We start from the raw sequence: 21624 nt of genomic DNA on the forward strand, positions 1-21624 counted from the left end.
GTGAAGAATTTGGGATCAGAAAAAATCTGTTGGTACCAAATGATGTTTCCAGGACTGGTTTGTAGGATCAGATGTGACTTTTTCAAATTGCAACCTTTTCTAATGGGCCCCTGGGAAATGTCTTAGCTAAATTGCAACAGTGACTGGTGAAGTTGATGGAGGTAAATTGCTCCCATTGCTGAGGGTTCAGAAAGCAGGCAGTGGAAGTTAAAATTCCAGGGGAAATCGGGCAGAACTATTGCAGATGGTTTCCCCCTTGAATAGAGAAGGGGGCTGATGTCACTGTTGATGAATGAGAGGAGATTAAAGCCTGATTCTTTTTTTTTTTTTGCAATGAATTAGTAATTTTTGGTAGGCTAAAGAGAAATTTATGAAAAGACCGTCAGAATCAGGTGATTTCTTTTCAATATTGGCTACAAATGATACCTAAGAACACACCATGAACATATTGGACTGTCTAGTACTTTATAGATAGGTAGCACCAAGAAACTTGTGTATGCCCTCAGTGACCTCAGAGGTGGAGGGATTCCTTAGGTTATTGCTGATTTCTACGTGATAGTCAACTACTGAGCACTTCTGATTTGCCTTTAGAAAAATGAACTTGCCTGGTTTTGACTGGTTATGGTGTTATTTGGGAATAGAGGTCATGAAGAAAGTATTTGTGGTTGGTATTCTGAGGGCCTGGCTCATGTCTTTCCCAGACACCTACTGTGTATTTGAGAAAGTCCTTCAAGTTCCCTGCAAAGTGGGAATAATAATACATCACAAAATTGTGCGACACCATCAAGTCTTTTGTAATAAAACTCAGTGCTGTAAACTGTCCATCGTGCTTGAATCCCTGGTAAGTGTAGAGAACACTAAATGAAGGTCCAACCTTAAATCCTTAAACCCTGTGAGGCTGAGGCCTTCCTGAGCTGTGGCTCATTGAGGTGATGGGAGGGTACACTGTGAATGTCTGTGTTCTCTGTGGAGAGAATTTCTGGTGTTTTAGTTCTTTGTTTCTTGGAAAATACTTCATAGACATTTTAGAAGCCCAGATCTTTCACTTATCTAGGAGGATAGAGGACTTGATGACTTCCTTAGTTGATGGAAATTCTGTAACCGTCACTTGTAAGAGCTGAACTTAATGAATTTAGGTTTGCAGTTTACCCAGACCATAAGATCATTTTTTGACTTGTTTTTCTTTTCTTGCCTAAGTATTTGGATGTTTATTCAGCGTTCACATTTTAATATTACTTGGATGAATTTGGCATCATATATTAGACAACTAAAATTCATGTTTAAACAACTACAATTCCAGAGGTGGAAATTGCCATAGAATTGCTATGATGATATCAACTCTTTGCCTTCAAGAGTTAAGGTTTTGGATTACTGATGAGTTGATTCTGGTTTGTGTGAACTCTCCTACAGATCACTGCTTAATAGTTCCTTTCTTACTGCCTCCCAGAATTATTCTTGCCAAGAATCTGGTACAAGTAAATATTTTCCTGTTTTCCTCACTATTCTGTCCATGTCTAATTTAAGCTGAGTTCCTCCAGGCTCTAGTGCCTATGTTCTGTGGTTTGTAAAGTGCTATGTACTTTTATAACCTCTATAAATAGCAAAATATAGCTCATGGCAATAACACTGTGGCACCCTACACGTTTAGAGTGTGTGTGTGTAAGAGAGAAAGGGAGAGACACATTTATCTTGGGTAGAACATGTCTAGCATGCAAACCTATTCATCTCCTCATACACATCAGTACTGCTTCTGATTTTTTGCTCATTTGTTAGTAAATGACATCCCTTTATCTTTGGGACATTTTATTGTGAAACTAGGTGTGATGCTGGTCCCTTCCTTTCTCTTCTTTATCCTTTCCCTCTTTTTAACATAACAAAGATGATTGGAGAAAGACTGGTTGCCAGCTCAGTGAGATTTCCAACCAGATGCTTGTGTGCTAGGGGCCTAGCTTCCTATCCTGGTCTTCCTGTTTTATTTTTCAGTGGATCGCTACAGATGTCATCACATATTTGGGAGATGTGAAGCTAGGAGCTAGAAGCTATTTCTATTGGCCCTGTCAATATAGTTTGATAAAATGCAAATGTCTTTAACATGGTAGACTTCCAGTTAAAAGGCTCCATCAGGGAGTTTGTTTTGATAATGAAAGTGATTAAGAAGGCTCTATTTTTTTCCATTGGTATGAATATTCAGCTAAAAGAGCATGGTTTTCTCTCTGTAATTGGACTCTGCTAATGAGGTTCTAATAACTCTTAGGTTCTAATAATGATTCTAACAAATCTGTTAGCTATCTTCCATGAATAATGCTGGAGACCAAGAAGACACAAATTCTGGATGATGATGGCATCATATAGGGTTCGTAATGCCAACCATTTCCTCTTCTCTCTAATTCTAAGGAATGAACAGGAGTTTATGGTTTTTCAGTGTTATGTTTGGAATTGCCTTCAAAACTTGGAATTTATGGGCCTGCAAGTGTTGGTTTTGGTGTGGGAAGGGAAAGGACAATAAACACAGCCACAATTGTTTGTAGACTAGGCTTTATCTAAAGCCTCCTTTCTAGAGCATTCAGTCTCTTCAGACCCGTTCTTCCTTGCAGAGCTTCAAGGAACAACATGGAAGAGGATTTTTCGGTAAAACTGGATTGAGAAAGTGAATATGCTATAGTGTAATCTGGGACATGTATTGAGCTAGAATAGTTGTCCGAGATGGGCTGCCTTGTTTCTCTCTCAGCACCTCATTAACAGCCTGACACCCTCCAGCTTTCCTCAGTTGGCCAGTGTTTGGGTTCTCTGATTTTAATAAGTCCTTTCACTGTCTATTTTTCTACCTTGTTCATTCTCTCAGGACCTAAATGTTGGTTTTGTATCAGTTTCCCTTCATAACAAACTTGAGGCAGAGCATAACCCCTCTAGTACGAGAGGATTACAAAGGCATTAGAGGGGCAAATAACTGCCCTGGGTATGCTCAGTGACTCAGAATGGTCCCCCAATTTTCTTTGTTACCTAGGTTCTTTTTTTTTTTTTTTTTTTAAAGGAGGCACCAAGATTTCAACTGAGATCATCTTGATCTGCAATCCATAATCTCATTTTATATGGTGGCTTTGTTAGTTGGCCATATGAGTGGAATCATTGGGGATTATTACAGAACAAAGGTTTTTTTATGATCTTGATATTTGAGGAATAACTTTAAACAAAAGGATAAAACTAAAAGATTTGCAGGTGGTGTCTTGTCTTTGTGTGAACATTCGTTTTGTTGGAAGAATAGTTTTTCTCTGGTTTCAAACTTGTATAGATGGTGTTCATATTCTCTGAGCCAGTATAATAAAATATAGGGGAGTTTAAAAAAATTTCAATTTGTCAAGAGGCAAATTGTTGTCTCTTGCTGGGAGCTAGAGTCTAAGGTCATAGTATGAGAGAAAAATAGTGTATAGTGAAAATTATCCTTAAAAATCTCTTTATTGTCATTTTGCACAAACAGAAAGTAGTGCTTCAGGATGGTCAGGACCAGGTTAAAATCAAGTCTTTTCTCTGAGTGGAATTGGGAGGGAACAGGGATAGAAAGCTAGCAATATTTAAAGTTATATCTATACCTCCACCCAACCCAACCCCTGTCTTTCTTTCTGAGAGACTTAACGGTTGTATTCCAGTGTGTTAAATATGTATTGGAGGCAAATTCTTTGTCTTCATTGCACATCTGAAGTTGATAAAGAACTGCCCCTGGAGAAGTAAATCCCAGAAGGAGACTGAAACGGGGATAGACAAGGTCTTGGTACTGCTGGTGAAAACGTGTCAGTTGCAGACCCACAACTAACAGTGGTCAAGAGGGAGGGCTTGGGTTGGTTTCCAGAGGCCCAGAAGCGTTAGAGTGTTTTTTCAGAAGTGGCAGTGTTGAGCTCTGCTTTTTCAGGATGGTGGGCTGTCCGCACTGGTCAGGCAGGTCTGCTCTCATTTGTCCAAGGTGGGCTGTGAACATGTTCGCCCAGCTCTGTTGGATCCTTTGTGCCATTACAGGGTGACTTTCTACCCTAGGGTATTGAGTGATGGCTGACTTCTGAAGGCTGTTTTGATTTCTCTCTAGCAACATACCCAATTAATTCTGGTTATGTATTTTGGGGGGCAGTTCCTCCCTGGTATCTGTTTTGTTAGGTATATTCTAACCAGCTTATATTCCTTGTCCAGGTCTGTTCATACCATGCATCTTGTTACCGAGAGGGTTCTTTGAAATGTCTTTCCTTTTTTACTTACATAATGTTGGCAGATTCTTTTTTTTTTTTAATCTTTCTTTGTATATATGTGTATATATATTTTAATATGGAATTCCATGTGAATGTATCTTGCATCTTCTCTATTCCTCTTCCACTGCAGAGGCAGCTGTATTAACTGGAACAGTGCCCTTTTGTAGCTCACTACTGGTGTGTGCATTGCTTAATCCTCTCTTGCTTTTTCAACTCTCAGCCTGTAATGAATTAAATAGTTTTTGACTCTCCCTGATAAGGATATTTATGGGTCAGACTGGCAGAATTCCACAAAAGCACATTAGTGTCTCCTTTGAGTTGAAGCATTTATGTAGAGGCATCCTTCTGAATGGAGGGTAATGGAAATGCTTTTGGACCTCTTGCTGCCGCTGGCCCTCCTCGCCTCCCAGCTTTGTGCCACTCACCTTCGTCAGAGTACAGGATGCCAGGCAGTGGATACGAGGTCTCAAGCCCGCAGAATTATTTCACTTACGCTTCATTCATTCATTGCCCAGATATTTCTTTATCAGCGCTATAGAACTTAAATATTTTTTGATGTCATATTAGTTACTGAGGGGGAGGGATGTTAAAAGATGTTGATGGGGTGGGTTGAGTCAAGATGATACAAATGAAGACAATGCAAGGTAGAATAAAAATGTTAGAGGCACAGAAGCAAAGAACTAATGAAATTCAGAGCAAGAAAGATGCTTGAGGGTTGGGAAATACATGGCTTGATAGTGTTATAACTGGTACTAATGATAAAGAGCACATACGATTTTGTACCTTTTTCCCTGTGCCAGGCACTGGGTAAGCGTTTTCCTGCGTTATCTAATTCATTCCGCACAAAGCCAAAGTCCTATGAGGTGAGGGTTTTATTACCTTTATTTTGCATGTGAGGAAACTGCGCTTGGAAAGAGAGGTCAGGTTGCTTGTGCAAGGTCAAACAGCTGGCAAGTGGAACCCTTGGGAATAGGCTCCAGGCCTGGCTCAAGGGCTGTACGTTAACCACTGCATCTTGCTGTTTAAATTCTTTTGATTTTTCAATTCAGTGCTTTATCTAGGTCACCAGTTCTTTCCATTGAAAAGAAAGTGTGGTGAAATGAATGTGTTGAGTAATTTGTGTTGTGCTGAATGCTTATTGCTATTTCATGCTCTACACTTAATTGCTTCTATATGCTTATTGCTTAATTACATAAAATGCAGTAGTCCCTTTATCATCTTTCTGCAAAACTGCCCCTTATTTATTATGACTTAAGCAGATTAAAAAAGAAGTGTGTGCTAATTTAATTTTGGTGGCCAGAATTCTTTTTGGTAATGTTTTCTTTATGAATGCACTGATATCTCATTGGTTAAAGGATGTGTCTGGTCAGAATGCAGCTATTCAGCATGGAAGCATCAAACAGCTGTCACTGTGCAGCATCTTTTCCAGGCACCAGGTTGACATCTGGACTCAGTATTTTGGTGCAAGAGAAATGGTTCTTGCTAATAATGTCGTCACAGGATCATGCATCAGCTGGAGGCTGTGTCTCTGCCAGTTGCCTTTTGATCATTATTCACCCTGAGTTAATGCAAAGTAAATGATCAGCTTGGGGCCACAAGGGTAATACTTGGCATCCACATGCTACTGGTTTCCCAAAGGACCAAATATAAGTTTATTTTCCCTAGATTGGTGTAAGTGATTTGGATAGGTGATGTTTGGCCAAGCTGTAAGCTAGTTGAGCGCCTTCTATGTTCTTTTCTATATGGTTGGCACAATACAGCCTTAACTATTTGAGGTCCACTTGCTGGTTGAGTGATTATAATTGATATGAATGATACATAGTGAACGTTCGGGGTAGGAATAGCTATGAGGTAGTATTTGCCAATACTTGCCCTTATTGGAAACATACCACATTTCCTTAATTCTTAAAAGATGTATCTCTCCCATCCGCAAATTTTAACATCTGGTTTCAGAACAAAACTTCTAGTCATAACTGACGGCTTTATTTTTAATGGAGTATAAAATAATGCATCTTAAAATAAGTGGCATCTTAGATTGAATTAAATATGATAGCTCTACTGTGCATCATTTGGTTCTAATCCCCACTGTCCTCTATTTCTATTGACTTGGTAAATTGCTTAGTATATTTAGAACACCTGAGTTCTTCTGGTTCTGACCTGGCCATTTGCTTCAAAAGATGTGTCATTCATTGTTCATCATTGGTGGTTTCCTACCCACTGGACAATTTATGTAACACTTCAGAGTTTATGTGACATTTGAGAATTGTAGGTGATGGGAAAGATGGTGTCTAATTTAAATGCACTGGAAGCATAGTCTTCACAAATATAATCAATGCAGGAGGGACGTGAGAGGAGAGGAGTGGAGCGGAGCATATATTTCAGTGAAAACTCATTTAGGTTTAATGCTGTTTACCTTCACCAAGAGAAAATAAGAGAGGTAGCTGTGTCCTTGAATCTTAGAGACTTAGACCTTGAGGGGACTTTTCTCACTAGTCAGAATTAGATTTAAGTATCTCAGATGCATGATACTTTAACATGTGTACAGAGGTTTGGTATTTCCTCACCCATTCTGTAAGAATATTTTCCTGTGCTTGCAAAATCTTTACTGTAGGTAGTGGCCTTTGACCTCAGTTCTAGAGAGGCCTCTCTATGTATGTCTTTAAAACATGGTATAATGTTTTTAGGTATTTTCCATTATTTTATTTTATTTTTAAAAATTTTTTATTTATTTATTTATTTATTTATTTATTTTTGACTGTGTTGGGTCTTCGTTTCTGTGCGAGGGCTTTCTCTAGCTGCGGCAAGCGGAGGCCACTCTTCATCGTGGTGCGCGGGCCTCTCACTGTCGCGGCCTCTCTTGTTGCGGAGCACAGGCTCCAGACGCGCAGGCTCAGTAATTGTGGCTAACGGGCCTAGTTGCTCCGCGGCATGTGGGATCTTCCCAGACCAGGGCTCGAACCCGTGTCCCCTGCACTGGCAGGCAGATTCTCAACCACTGCGCCACCAGGGAAGCCCCGATATTTTCCATTATTGATGGTAGTTCTTACGATAGGAAAAAATGGACTGTATCACATCTGGTGTCTGCTTATACCAGATCTAGATCCACTCTTAAAACATTAACCATATTTTGCTTATCATTAGAAATCATCAAAAAATTATCCCCCCAGTTCCTATTCTGTGCTGCCACAATGCTGGCAAATGTTAAAAAGGTATGTATGGGGGCTGTTTTGATACTGCTGTTTACATGCTGCCTAAAAATAAGCAGATTATGAAACATGTAGTTTTCCTCTTTTTAATTACCAAATAATATACTAAACAGACATCTCTAGGCACTGTCTGGCAAGCAAAGCGTATGAACCAGAGACATGCTTTGAAAGCAGAATGAACCCTCTGTCATCTGTCCATCTCTGAGAGTTCATTTGAATATCAGGTGACTTGTATCTTAGTCTTCAGTTTCTTCCTTAGTGATATGATGGGTTTAATCAGTTTCAGTTAATACATACATTTTACTATTTAACAATGAAACTTTTTTCATTTATAAATTAGAGGATAGGAATCAAATTTTTATTATGTTCTGAATTATGCTAAGCTTATATGGTTGGTACACATTAGACACCTAGCAGAAAAGAATGTTTGAGCTGCGGTTAAATCATTTACTCTTAGCTCTGTAAGAATGTATGTGTACACTGTAACAATAGTGTTGTGCATAAGTGTAAATTAAGTGTACCAGTACACACACATTATATTAAAGATCATAAAACGCCTATATGATGATGATGGCTTGAAAGGACAAGACCCCTTACAAGCAAATTAACATCTGACTTAAAAAAAAAAGTTTCATTTATTTCCTTTCTGGTTGTTTAAAAAAAAAAAAAAAGTCTCAGCCCCCCAAATTCAAGCAGTATATTTGTTAATGAAAATATTATTAATCAGAGGGAGTTACGGGTCAGGGATGTTTGTTGCAAATATAATTTTCAAATTGGAAAAAAACGAAAAGGAAACCAATTTTTGCATTTTGTTAGCCATTTTGAGGTGTTTTGGTTCAATGTGAAATGGCCACAGCTGTTTATTTAGAAGTGAAAATATTACTTGATACATTAACTGAAATCTCACTCTGCTTTGTTATTGTCTCCTTGAAGAGAATTTTACTATGTTAGATATTTGTCCCCCTATTGTGGGTTGAGTTGTGAAACCCCCCAAAAGATATGTTAAAGTTGTAACACTAAGAACCTATGACTATGACATTAGATCTGTGAAGACCTTACTTCCAGATAATCAGTTAGGAAGAGGTCATACCTGATGAGGCTGGGCCCTAAATCCAATGCCTGGTGTCCTCATGAGAGGATCAGGTGCACACAGATGCAAGAAGGCCCTGTGACAGAGACAGAGATTGGAGTGATGCAGCTGTAAGCTGAGCATTGCCAGGGATTGCTGGCCGCCACCAGAAGCTGGAAAGAGGCTGCCTTAGAGCCTTCAGAGAGAGCATGGCCCTGCCAGCACTCTGAGGTTTGTACTTTGGGGTCTTAACTGGGAGAGAGTAAGTTTGTGTTGTTTGAAGCCATCAGTGTCTGGTAATTTTTTATGGTAGCCCTAGGAAATGCATACCTGCGGCTCCCCCTCTTTTTCTTTAAACATTTTATGTCTTGTGATGAAAAATGGCTTTCCCTTTTTTTGAACAAGAACCACACAGTCGGCTTTTAAGTGAACATCATGTATGTCAAGGCATGTTAACTTGGATTTTTGAAAGGTTGCTTTGAATGCTGAGACTGGGGTAATTTCCACACATTGTCGTCCCACCTGTGTACAGGGTTTCCCTTCATGTTTCACCCCTGGGAACACCCTGGGTACCCTAGTGAAATTGCTCTAGCTTCCCTGGTTTACAACTCTTCTGAAGGAGCTGTCTCTTTCCCAATAATCTTGTTATTCTGTAAGTGTGTAGAATGTAATGTAGAACAGAGATTGGCATCTTACGAGTTGTGTGGTCTGTTTCTTTTGTGTGACCTTTTCATATGATCATGGGCAAACTGTCTCCTAGCTCTTGTTTCTAGAAAATAAGAATGGCCGTTTAAATTAGATAAACTCAGTGGGTGTAAATTTTTACAAAAGTAAAAACTCCAAAGACCTTAACAAACTTCATTTATGTAGATCTCTCTAATCATATGATGGTGGCCAATGTATACGTGTTAGTTTATATTCTGATATTTATAACTGTTCATGAAACCACATTTTGTCTATTTTTTTAAAATTAATTATTTTTGGCTGAGTTGGGTCTTCATTGCTGCGTGTGGGCTTTCTCTAGTTGCAGTGAGCGGGGCTACCCTTCTTTGTGGTGCACGGTCTTCTCATTGCGGTGGCTTCTCTTGTTGAGGAGCAGGGGCTCTAGGGCACGCGGACTTCAGTAGTTGCAGCATGTGGGCTCAGTAGTTGTGGCTTGCGAGCTCTAGAGCACAGGCTCAGTAGTTGTGGTGCACGGGCTTAGTTGCTCCTGGGCATGTGGGATCTTCCCGGACCAGGGCTCGAACCTGTGTCCCCTGCGTTGGCAGGAGGGTTCTTAACCACTGCGCCACCAGGGAAATCGCAGCGTTTTGTCTATTTTTACAAACAGCTTTATTGGGACATAATGGATATGCAGGAAAACTGCACATTTTTAAAGTGTGCAATTTGGAAAGCTTTGAGAAATGTATATATATCCATGAAACCATCACTACCGTCAAGATAGTGAACATACTCATTACCACCCAGAGTTTCCTTGTGCCCCATTCTATCCCTTCCCATGTACCCCCAAGCCATTGATCTACTTTCTCTCATTATAGATTAGTTTCATTTTCTAGAGCTTATATAAATGGAATCATACAGTATCTACTCTTGTTAATCTGGCTTCCTTCACTCAGTCTAATTATCTGAGATTCATCTGTGTTGTGGTCTGTATCAGTAGTTCATCCTTTCTTTACTGAGTAGTATTCCACCATATGGATATACCATGGTTTAGCCATCCATTTACCTCTGGTGGTCATTTGGGCTGTTTCCAGTTGCCTCCAGTTTTTGGCTCTTTATATATAAAGCTTTGATGAACATTTGTGTACAAGTCTTTGTATGGATGTATATTTTCTTGTCTCCTGGATAAATACCCTGGAGTATAATGGTTGGGTCATTATGGTGATGGTAGGCACTGTTGCTTCTAATGCTTTGCCATGGTTCTTCCCCTGGCCTCAGGTGGAAGCACACTCCTGGGCTGATCAGTACTGTGCTCAGGAGAGGCCCTGTGCGCATCTCAGAAGTCATCTCTCTGTGCTGCTCTCTCCACCCTGGTCCTTTGTGCCAAGAGCTCTAGCAGGCTTGGTCTCCCCCAAACCCTTGTCCATTCCCACTAGCAGCTCTAGGCAGTAAGCAGTTGTAGGGCTCATTTGTGTCCTGTCTCTTAGGGATCACTGTTCTCTGTTGCCTGTTACCTATCTTACTGAAAACCATGTTTCAAAATGTTTGTTTTTTTTGATTTTATGCAGGAGGGTGGATTTGGTCCTTGTTTCATCTTTGTTGGAAATGGAAGTTGCACATTTTTCTTGAATTATGGCACTTTTAATTTTAAACACACATATATTCCATTAAGCAAATATACTATTTTCTAGTTATGTCCATGTTCTAGATTTCTTTTTTTCTTAATAGCATTAAACATGTCCTTTTTTTCCTATTTAGGATTATTTATTTTAGAACTATATCCACAAAGTGAGTTAATAGGTTAAAGGTATATAAGCGAATTTTCAGACTGTACCCCATAAATATTTAAACTTTCCTACGTATAATCGAGTTTTTGTTTCGTCAATATTTTTGTTTTCCTAGATTAACTGGACTTTAGAATTGTTTTCATCTGCATAGAAGATTACTAGTAAGAATGTGTTTTTCATGTAATTTACATTTGATTTCCCTTCATGTAAACCATTCATCTTCTTTGATTACTTTTAAAGTAGAATTATTTTATTGGCTCTATATGTGTATCTTCTTGCATGACTTTCAGATGGGGTTTTTTTACTGTTTGTTTATTTTTCTATATTTAGATATTTTCAATACATTTTATTTTGTAAAACTACTTTTTAATTCTAGAACATTGATCATTTTATTTCGTAAATTGTCTTTCCTCAGGTAGGCTTAAATCGTAAATCTTTCTCCATCCTATGCCCCATTTATTTGTTTAATGCTTAGTTATGAGATACAATGGGAAGTTTATTGGCACCAATGCCTTGGTTGAACTAACCAAAGTGCTTTTTAGAAACCAACTCTTCTGACAGAGGAGTGATTGGTGTGCCAACTCATTCCAGCCCAACTCAAACCATACTTTTTTTTTTTTTTTTTTGATGTTAAATAACTTTAATGGTCAATGTGGGAGTCACAGGGGAGGTGCGTTCCCTCCCAGGGCTCTTCAGTGCCATCCTCAAAGCTGGTTAGTGCAGGGAGGTAGGGCAGTGTTGGTTCCAGTTTTCTCCGAGGAAGGGTTTAGGGGGTCCCAGCCAGCCCTGGGAATGAATCCCTCAGCACCATGGCAACCACAGCTTAAAAGGGGCTTCTGCTCCCCCTCCCCAGTCTATCCGCAGTCCAGCAGAGGAAGGGGAGGCCAAGCTGGCCAACCTGCTACAAACAGCGCCGAATCCAGAGCCCAGCTGCACACCGATCACCTCCTCTTCTGGCCAGATCCTGTTGCCAGCACACCGTCTCACACTGGTGACTGGAGCCAAGTGTGGGGTGGACCTTTGCTGCAGAGGCCTCTAGACTGTGGGGACCGCTTCGGGGGGGGGGAGGGGCAACCGAGCGAGAAGCCCCAGGGGAGTGGTCTGGGGGGACAGCATCCAGGGAGACCATTTGGCATTTCCTCCAGGACAGGGAATGGGGCTGGGCTGGGGTTGGGGCCACTGAAGCAGGCGAGCAGGGGCCAAGCAGGGCAGGCTGGGGGCGTCTCCAGCCTCGTGCCCTCCTGCTGGGCCAGGCTGTCTGTCACTGCTGTGATGTCATCCAGCGGCTCAATAGCTGTGGCACCAGGAAGGGATTGAGGGGAGGGGGCTAGTCAGAGCTTAGGCCCCAGACCTACTCAGCCCTGAGCATCACCTGTCACCATCTCATGGTACCAGGAACCCTGCTTGGCCAGTACTTGGAGTGGTTTCCGAGGAGCAGGGGTTTCAATTTTCATTATTTCATCACAGCACTGCTTCCACTGGCTCATGTCAAAGAAAAGCTGCCACAGAGCTTCCGTCCAGCTCTGCAGGGCTCCCCAGCTCTCTGCCTGAAGCGTGTGTGTCCCTCATCCTCCCCATACTGGTTACTGATGCTCAGGGTGAAGGGCCGGCCCACTGCTTGGTCCAGCTCCCCTGCCCGGACTTGAGTCTCCTTGTTGATCACAGCAGTAAACAGCGGCTCCTCCCCAGTGTCTGTGTCTTCAGGTTGATGGTAACAGAAGCGGTTTGTGCCTTTCAAGACTCCGTGCACTCGCACCCAGTCCTGCAGCTCCCCAGCCTGCTGCGCTCTGAGGGTACCACCTGCAGTAGGCTGAGTCATGCAGAAAGGCTGAGCCACCAGACGGCAACACACGCTGCCATCAAGGGGCAGCCAGGCGGGGTCCTCATGACTGGTGAGGGTGAGGTCATGTGTGTGGAACCCATCTTGCACCGCTGCCAGGGTGAGAGTGGTATGAGCCAAGCGGTGGTAACGAGGACCACCAGCAGCTGGGGTGGGGAGCAAGATGGGACTGCTTGCCGAGCCCCTAGCTGTCTCCAGCGATGCCTGCGCACGCCTCCCCGAGGAGCAGCCCAGGCAGCTGCTGAGCTTGGTGGCAAGCCTCTTGGGGCTCCAGCCAGGGCCCCCTACTCTTCCACGCAGGCCCCATATAACTCCAGCCGCAGTTCAGAGTCTGGCCCTGCCTCGGCAAAGAGCACGTTGTTGTGAGAGGAGATGGCCGTGAGGGTCCTGTCCGCCAGGATCGTCTCCATGTCCTGAGTGCATTCCCCTGTCTGCAGCAGCAAGAGCACAGCCCGACGGTGCAGGTCGCCTTCGTTCTTGAAGTCTCCTGTGTCCTTCCACATGAGTGGGATCCGGAGGTGAGAAGTGCAGACCTGGCCGCGGCAGGGGGAGCACTCAGCAGGTGGCCCGCTGCCAGGAGGCCGCTGGCCTGTCTTCTTCAGCACCTGCGCCGCCTCGCGCCGCTGCCTCTCGCCCGTGGAGCCGGGGGTGCGGCTGTTGCCCACCAGCACGCTCTGGCTGGGAGCAGGCCACCGGCAGCTGGCGGGCCCCTTCCCTCATCCGGGTCTCATGGTGTAGCGTTCTTTGCGACTGTGTCCTCCGGTGGGTCGCAGAAGAGGCTGAGCCAGCAGCAGCTGTGTTTGAACTGCATCTCCAGGGCGGAGCCCCTGGCCGCAGTGACCCGGCTCCGGTGGTTTCCGGAGAACATGCTGGCGGTCCCGTGCTTCTGCCTGCCCTCAGCACTCCCCGCGCTGCCCGGCTCTGCCTTGTCCCGTAGGCTTCTGTCCCTCGACTCAAACCATACTTTTAAAACTGTTGAAACCCTGGTTTTTCATTCTGCAAGCTGCTGCTTTGAAACAGTCATACAGATGTTCTGGAAGCCTACCGAACTTCAAGAACTTCTTGGTGAGAAAACACTCGTGTTGTTTTTTAGTGCAGAAGATTAATCATACCTGAAGTGAAAATGGGCTTTAACATGGACATTGGTGGGCCCTCCATGAGGTGTGAAAGCTCTGGCTGGAATGGCCCTGAGCGTTGGTTCCATTGTTAGAAGGCATGTGCACGTTTCCTCAAGTTGCTAGCTGCTGCTACTTGGAACTCTTGAGTGGCTTAGGTTTGAATAGCAGTAACAAATATTTGTTGATGGCTCCCAGTGTGCTAAATGCTGCTTCTAAGTCTTTGACAGGTGCTGTAGATTTAATTCTTGTAACAGTATGTGACTGAAGGGATTTATGCTCCCCGGTTATAGATGAGGAAACTGAGGCACAGATAGTTTGATTAAATTTTCCCAGGATAATGCTGCTAAGGAGTGGCAGCTACTAAAGTTTGAAGAGTAAAAATAAATTTATTCTCATGTTATATCCCGGTTTGAGTCTCGACTGCAGTGTAGAATTACAAAAATTAAAGAAAGATCAACAGCTAGAAAACTGTACATTTGTTCAAGGTGAAAAACAGTTAAAAAAAAAATCACAGAGCACAGGACAGTAGGCAGGAAGAACTCTACTTAGTGTACTGACCTTCAAGTATGAACAAGATGCCACTGGTACCCTGTGTAAACCTTGAGTGATGCAATACAAGTGTTCCCATACTGGTTCACTTTTCCTTTGAAACTAGAAATATTTTTTTGTAGGAAACTGAACGTTGTTAGGATTATAATCTGTATCTTTTTTATTTTTTAAAGGACTCAACTCTTTGTTTTTTTTATTTTTGGCTGTGTTGGGTCTTCGTTGCTGTGCGTGGGTTTTCTCTAGTTGTGGCGAGCGGGGGCTACTCTTCATTGTGGTGCGCGGGCTTCTCATTGCGGTGCCTTCTCCTGTTGTGGAGCACGGGCTCTAGGCGCATGGGCTTCAGTAGTTGAAGCACGCGGGCTCAGTAGTTGTGGCTCTCGGGCTTAGTTGCTCCGCAGCATGTGGGATCTTCCTGGCCCAGGGATTGAACCCGTGTCCCCTGTATTGGCAGGTGGATTCTCAACCACTGCGCCACCAGGGAAGCCCCATTCTGTATCATCTTAATAGAAATTTACTGGTCTATATAGCGAACAGATGTTTCTAACTCCGCTTTCTAATCAGCCCATGAATTTATATTGACCATTTTATCTTTTGGTTAAACTGTCGTAAAATCGTCATCTCATTGGCCCCTGTCCTGTTGTTTTAGGGCAAAAGTTAATGGAATCTGAATAATTCATTTATTTGGGTTGATCTTCAAAAGCAAGGGGTAACTTTTGCCCAAATAAATGAATCTGCTAGTTTTCCTCATGATTTTTACGTGCCAACTTTGATAATCTGTGGAAACGAACAATTTATATTTCTTGTTTAATGTAAGATTCAGTGGTGGTGGTGGTGGTTTTTAAAAAGACGGGAAATATGTGGGGCAGTGATGTTTAAACAGAAGATGTGGAGTGTGTTTGCAGTTTTGTGTCCTGGAGGTGAGACTATGCAGTATGCGGTTTCCTGGGCAAAATAGGAATCTTCTTATAAAATATTCCTATGACCCAGCACATCATTATCCTCCTAGTCTTCACCTTCTTGGGCGTAGTGTAGCAAAAGCCTATAATTATAAGGGTTAAGTAAAATGTGTGAAAGTAGTATTACTTGTATATATGGGTGTAGTGAGTAAATTAAGGGGAGAGACTGTGTCACTGTGCCGTTTAGACATATAAGTGCAGTGGGTAGTCTGAAACAGTAGGTATTTCTTAAGATCAAGGGTTCAAGACATTTATGGCCAGACCACAGGAAGGAGGATGCTGGGGTGGCAGTCACTTCCACACTAGTGCTTATTCAAACACGGCTCCGTTTTACTCTAGCTCAGAACAGCAATGTCTGCTCAGGGGCAGATGAGTTTTAAGAATGTGCCTGCCCTTTATCCTTTGGGATTTGTGGGTTCAGGCGAAGCACGTTCTTATTCTTTTGTCAACCTTGAATTTGGATACATTTCTTCTGTAGTCTTCTGCATGCTCACCTCCTGATTTTTAGCCGGTAGGCCCCTTTTTATCCTTGTTCACAAATAGTGAATTTTGTAACCCTTAAGATGTTATATCCAGTGACCCAGCTTGTTAAGAGGAAAGTCCCAGTCATTGCAGCTTTGTTTTAGAATCAAGGCCCTCACTACACCTCCTCGCCACTCTCTCTTAACACCTGCCAATAACAAGTGGAAACACTTCCCTATAAAGAGGAAGTACGGCCTTCATGTGGCAGAAGGGGGATTGAACTTCGGGAAAAACCAAATTGTTAGAATGATACTTTAACATTATATGCAAAATACCATCGTGGAGTTAGTAGAGATAAATGCTGAAGAGCTCTAAGGAAGAGCTGATAAAGTTTGATTGACCTAGGGGGGGAGGGTTTGGCAGAGGAAACCGCTTTGGAATTGATATTCTTTTTTTTTTTTTTTTTAATTCATTTATTTTTGGCTACGTTGGGTCTTCGTTGCTGCGCGTGGGCTTTCTCCAGTTGCGGCGAGCGGGGGTTACTTTTTGTTGCGGTGTGTGGGCTTCTCACCGCGGTGGCCCCTCTTGTTGCGGAGCATGGGCCCTAGGCATGCGGGCTTCAGTACTTGTAGCACGTGGGCTTCAGTAGTTGTGGCTCGCGGGCTCTAGAGTGTAGGCTCAGTAGTTGTGGTGCACGGGCTTAGTTGCTCCGTGGCATGTGGGATCTTCCTGGACCAGGGATCGAACCCGTGTCCCCTGCATTGGCATGCGGATTCCCAACCACTGCGCCACCAGGGAAGCCCTGGAATTGATATTCTTTTAGCCTGTAACACAGACTTGGGTGTCTGTACTCTACCTGCCGACTAGGATACTTGGAAGAGCAAGTTTGGGTGTCCGTGCTTGGGCACAGTGACAGGAATGGGCAGTAAGAAAAGCATAGCTGCCGTACTGGATGGTATTGGGTATTACGTTTCTTGACTTCAAAAAGGCATAACCACGGTATACTCCAGAGTAGAATGAATTTCAAGGTGGTGAAAGGGAAAGCCCAATATATTTGTCAGCTTACAGAAGAAAATTGGTTGACTTGTGAAATTTTTCTGCCATACCATAGACATTTTTGAGTATTGCAGAACACATGATGAGCCTTCCTATGTTTCACGAGAGAAGAAAGACACTGTTTTTGTTGTCCACTGTCTGTACCCCAAAGACCTTGCTGAAAAAAGGTATTGATACCTTCCTTTGCTTGTAGCCTTTCTTGCTCAGCCTCGTAGCTCTGTCGGCCTTTCTCAGAAGTTTGCCCTTGATGTTATACTCTGCCCCTTACGCTCCGTGTAGGGTTTCTTGACCCAAGCTGGTCATGTTTGTCCACCCTCTTGCCAGTCCCTTTTACGTGTGTCTTCAAATCGTTTGCCTTGTCCTTGTTATATTGTTAAGGTAATTTCTGAATTGAATGCTGTAGCAAGAGGACAGTTTGCAGTCAGAGTGACCTGGGTTTCAAGTCTTTTTCAAGTCTGTGACTTGGTAATGACTAACCTTGGGTGAGTTATTCAGGACCTTTGAGCTCTGGTTTCCTCATCTGTAAAATGATGATACTGTTGAAATCTTAGTCTTTGTGAATATTAAATGGGACTCATATCGTGCCTTACGTATTATGTATTCAAATATTATGTAGTTAGTAATTGTTCTTGTCAGTCAAGCTTATTTAGTAGCTCTGGCTCACTTTGGATCCCCAAATAAGGTGCCTCTGACTTCATTTTGCACATCCATCTAGCTGAGAGCTGCCTGCTTCCCTTAGGTCAGGTGGGTTTTTTTCCTATTGAAAGACCTAGATTTATAATCTTGGCTTTCACTTTGAATGGCCTATTCTCAAGTGTCATTTTAAGTTGATTTGTTATGCTAATGCATTACAAATAATGTGCTTCCTAATTAGCCCATATGTAATAAGGCAGGGTACCCACCTGCATACTTGCATATTAAATATTCTATGCAAAAATCCCTTAGCTCAGCTTCACACCACGGGGGGGATTGTTGCAGCACATAAAGAAGTCTGTTCTCTGACTTGAATGGTAGTGACTCATTACGCTAGCGTACATCTTGAAGGCTAGGGCTACATGGTGATTGGAGTCATTTAAAATTGGTTTGGACAGTGTGCTGTTGACCAGAGTACCTTGTGAGTAGTTCTGGTCCTAATTACATCTTTCCTCTAACACTGTAATGGCCTCCTACCTGGCCTCCTTTTCTCCAGTTGTCCCCCCTCTAATCCAGTTCTATATATGGCTGCTATGTTAATCTTCCTGAAACATACCTCTGATTCTGTCACTCTCCTTATCCTCAACTTTTTAAAAAGCTCTTTCTTGGCGAAAAGGACCAAACTTCTAAAGTCCCATGATGTGGCCTAAATTTCCAGAGTTCCTTTCTATAATACTTGCTTTTAAAGTGGTTATTAATGGTGGGAAGTTGGAAATGTGTACGGACATTGCCTTGGTGCACATCACTGGGGGACACTTTTACTGGGTACGGGGCCAAAAGTGCTAGAGGGGATAGTCCTACCAACGGAAGATTTTGCCAGAACAGCAGTGAGTTGGACATTAAGGAGTAAAACTAGGACCAGTTATAGGGAAACATTTTAGCTTAATATGAAAAAAGAACTTTCTAAGAAAGGTGTTCAGTGAGAGAGAGTGGGCTGTCCCAGGAAGTTAGTTTCCTTTCATCGAAGGCCTTGACACATGAGCTGAATAACCAGATGGTAGGAATACTGTGGAGGGGATTTGACAGTGCATAGGAGGCTAGAGGTACACTTTTAAGTTCCCTTCCAACCCACAGGCCCTGTGATTCTATGGCTTACAATTCGTGAAAATGGTAAGACCGATTAGGTCGCCATAGAAACAGTGCTTCTGCACTTATATTTCTATACATTCCTCATAAGTGAGGTAGGTGGTTCTTGATGAAGCTTGCTTATACCATGTGGCAATGATCCTGCCTTTTTCCCCCTTCATTATGCTAATTGATATAATTGAACTCTACATCAAGAAAAATGGAAACTGGTTTATTACTGCCTATGATATTTAATTTCCTTTTTAATTGTAACTCATTCCAGTTATATCAAGTTGCTGGGGCAGAAGGAATAGCAGCATTTGTGGTTCCGTAGGAACTAAGAAAGGAAGAAAACTTTTCTATTCCAAATGAAAACTTCAGAAGAACAAATCGGAGTTGGAACCTTGTTTCATGATTTGACTTATAAGTCCTTCTGTTTATCCCAGGAATGACTTTTGGCTAGCCTTAGAGCAAATTAGCCAGATGCTTATATATTTGATAGCGCTTTCCTTTCTCTTACTAATAATTAAAGTAAAAGAAATCATAATGAAATGTCATTCTAATAATTATGAAAATATTCAAAGTATGTTTAGATTTGTAATCTCATAAAATACATGATGATAATTACCTGGATTTTCACAATAACCATTTCATAGAGGGGAAACCCAAGATACTGAAATTAGAGAATTATTTGCAGAGCCAAGTCCAGATTCCCATTTCCACTTAAGACAAGTTCCCACAAAACTCTTACCAGTTTCTTTCAGGTATCTTTGTGATCAAGCTACAATATCTGTGGTTCTCCTCAAGGCTGCACATCTTTTGTCCAGGAGGCAGAGAGTAGTTTCATGCCCTGCCTGGCAGGATCCTAAGTAACAGTCAATACCTTATTTACCTGTCTGATTTCCTGTTGTTTCTTGATTGCCTTTCCCAGGCCAGGGAGATTAATTTAAACACACTGACCTCCTTTATGGTTGTTGAGAATGATTACCGTTGGGGTCTGATTGTTTTCCAGGGGGAAAAGGGAAGTTAATTTAGAAGGATCTTAATCAGAGTAGTAGTTTTTGTGACACATGTGTATGAGTTTGAAAACCAATACTAGGACCCTGCATCCTGACATGGGCCTGCACTCTTGTGCCTGCATTCTGATATGGTATTGGTCTTCAGATGAGATAATGCAGTTCCTTTGAGGTTAAGCTCTCCAAGCTGTTTAAAGATGGCTTATTTTTCTATTTAAACCTCATTCTGTCATAGGTTACAATCCTTTGGGGGCAGATATGGGTTGTTAGTTTGCTGAAAATAGAACTTAATTGGCTACCGTACCAAGTACTGATTTTTAATTTGACAATAGAGTCGTAATTCAGTCAGCCTATTAGGTCCTTAAGGTTGTATGGAAGTTAGAAAATGTAACTAAAACCCCACCTGGACCGCTGCTCCTATGCAAACCAGGTATGATTGTGGGTTGTGCACAGTGGGGCTTTTGACCATTTGTGTAGCTGGAGGGGTAGTGTCTGCCCTACCTCTGAGGAGTGCCAGTGAACATGTTCGCTGAGTTTTTCAACTGCTATATAATATTTACTTGCTATGGAAATGCGGAGGACTAGAACTGTCTAGCAGAGGAGGCATTATCTTCCTCTTTTTGACTTTAGAGTTTCTGCTTTTGCTAAATAGAAAAGAGACCCATTGGGGCAGTATAGTAATGTACAGGTAATTACTATACAGTAATTTCCTCGTTTAATTCAACAAAGATATTGCTGAGGTATGGGGACTGGTGGTAAGCCCCTGCTTATAGAAAACGGGGGAGGGATATCAATTCTGGCTCTCTTTCCTTTAAAGGGCAGTTATCGCCTCACCTTCTGAGGCCCGCATGAAGCACTTTCCCGTACATATGTAGAGCTACTGCCCCAGCAGACGTTGAAGCAGATGTGAAGCAGAGTGGTCTGACAGCTGTTACCTAACCTCTTCAATATCCTTATTCTATCTACTTCAACCTTTCTTAGATTTTTTGAAGCCTTATTAGATATGAACAGTTTTTGCCCAAAGGAACTGGCTTCTTCTCCCCATTGACTGACAAGATACTGGTCATCAGACAGTGATTAGCAGAATGTTGTGATTCTCCTTTTCCCCTGATGAATGTTTGTGTTAACAGACTAACAGCAGCTATAAGCACAGTTGTTTGGTGTCATAAGGAGATGAATTTCCTTCCATTTTTAGCTTTTATATGCTTGTACTTATTAGAGAGGTTGAGTGCTCGTAACATGTTCATAATCAAGGTTACCAACTCTAAAGAGAGTGGTAGTAGGCCAAGCATACTTGTATGTTCCTGGGGACTCTTGTAGTAGCTGAACTTGGACTTCGCCCGAGCCTCTCCTTGCTGTTTTGCTTTATGTGATATTTCATGAGAGTAATTTATCCTCAGTTATGAAGTATTTATTGAGCACCTACTGTGCCCAGATCTTTTTATGCTCTGCCTTGAAGACTTCTTAAATTTTCCCTGGTTTGGTTATGACTTTAGTCATGTCATAACATGACTGTAGTTTGGATTTGGATAATTAGTTTTCATGAAGGTGGGCACAAACACCAGTTATTTTATTTTGCCTTTTTGGTTGTATGGAGAGGAAACATGTTAAACTGAAACCTTGGGTTCTCAGGTATTTATGGCTAATGAAAGATACGGCTATTTATACCATATCCAGATGGTATTCTTAGGTATAAGGAAAACAAAGTGAACAGAAAGGTATTGACTTGAGTTTCTATGTATGGGTCATATTGTAGTGACCTAGGTACTTTATACATATTAACTGATTTAAGCTTTAGAATACTGTCTCAAAATTCCTCCTCCCCCTGCTGTTGAAGTTTTCAATATTTGTCTTAACCATTGCACAAGCTTTTGGGCCCCAGTTTCAAATATCACTCTCTTCAGTCTGTCTTTCC

The 21624-nt window shown here is 42.2% G+C and overlaps 1 protein-coding gene and 1 pseudogene across 1 annotated transcript in view; one reads left to right on the plus strand and one right to left on the minus strand.

Moving 5' to 3' along the window:
• SND1 (staphylococcal nuclease and tudor domain containing 1) overlaps positions 1 to 21624 on the plus strand; it is a 429076-nt gene that overhangs the window by 115185 nt on the left and 292267 nt on the right. The gene's annotated exons all lie outside the window — the stretch shown is intronic.
• LOC133096438 (rhotekin-like) lies at positions 11938 to 13662 on the minus strand (annotated as a pseudogene).

Source organism: Eubalaena glacialis, chromosome 8 (assembly GCF_028564815.1).
Source record: "Eubalaena glacialis isolate mEubGla1 chromosome 8, mEubGla1.1.hap2.+ XY, whole genome shotgun sequence".
NCBI lineage: Eukaryota > Metazoa > Chordata > Mammalia > Artiodactyla > Balaenidae > Eubalaena > Eubalaena glacialis.